We start from the raw sequence: 1182 nt of genomic DNA, 5'->3' as shown, positions 1-1182 counted from the left end.
TATATTCACACACACACATACATACAAATTATGTTTTTCCATCTCTAAGGGGAATTTAAGCATTTGTTGATAGTTCAGCATAAATAATACAGTATTGCAGATTCTAGTCCTCTTATGCTTGCTTTACAAAAGGATATATATTCCAAAACCTCTGTCCATCCCCCCAGCAACAAGATGGTATGGTATCTGTGACCTAATTCTGACAAGCAACCAAAAGACTTTGTTAGCCACAAGCTTCCCTTTAATTGTCAGAAGCAAACTTTGGAAAACAGATGAAAAATACTTCAAAAAATACCTACACTACTCAAAGCAGGAGGAGATACTTGCAACATGTATTAATCATGGGATTGGCAAACAGCATATATGAAAACCTATAAATTACTAAGAGTGAGAGAGACAACCGAATGGGAAAGTGGCAAAGACTTGAGCAGGCATCTAGCAAAAGAAGACACACAAACACCCCATAAATGTGTGAAAAGAAACTCAACCCCACAGCAATGAGGCAAGTCTGAAGGGAAACCACAGTGACATCCCATTGCACACCCACCAGGTCAGAAGCATTAACAAGTGAGGCACACAGAAAGTGGGTGAAGGGCTCATGCCCTCTGTGGGTGGGTGAGCAAAGTGATAGGACCACTCTGGAACACTGTCCACCGCTGCCAGCAAGGCCGCATCCCTAGAAAGAGTCCCTTGTGGGGAGAGAAGGAGGCTTGTCCCGTGAATGACCTGCAAGCTCAGAATGCCTGGCAGTGGGTGTTGGGGTTCAGGGGCTGTTCTGCCCTGGGAAGGAGGGGCTGACAACCCAAACCCACTGCCCTCAGGTCCCAGGCACTGGCAGCTGGAGTTCTCAGATAGTCACACAAGGTAGTCCTCCCAAGTCAGGCTGCTGGCACCAGCGCCAGCCCTGACTCCTCACCCCCAGGGAGGCCATCACCAGATGTGCACCACAAAAGCGCGGGGGGCGGGGGGGCATCAGGGAAAGACAGGGACAGTCCCTCTCCTTGAACAAAGTGCACGGTGCACCCACACCTGAGTCAGCTTCCACCCAGAAAGGTGGAGAGGACAGCACAGTGGAGGCCACCAGTCCCTGTCCGCTGTGTGTTCCTCACAGGCCAGGTGAGGCCAGGAGCAACATCTATGAAGGCGCCTGGTGTGGGGAGGGGCAGGGAGCGTCCTCTTGCT

General features: G+C 50.3%; 1 protein-coding gene across 1 annotated transcript in view; it reads right to left on the bottom strand.

Moving 5' to 3' along the window:
* TRPM8 (transient receptor potential cation channel subfamily M member 8) overlaps positions 1–1182 on the bottom strand; it is a 58417-nt gene that overhangs the window by 56539 nt on the left and 696 nt on the right.

This window comes from Myotis davidii, unplaced genomic scaffold (genome assembly GCF_000327345.1).
Source record: "Myotis davidii unplaced genomic scaffold, ASM32734v1 scaffold370, whole genome shotgun sequence".
NCBI lineage: Eukaryota > Metazoa > Chordata > Mammalia > Chiroptera > Vespertilionidae > Myotis > Myotis davidii.
This window is presented reverse-complemented; position numbering and strand designations above follow the sequence as displayed.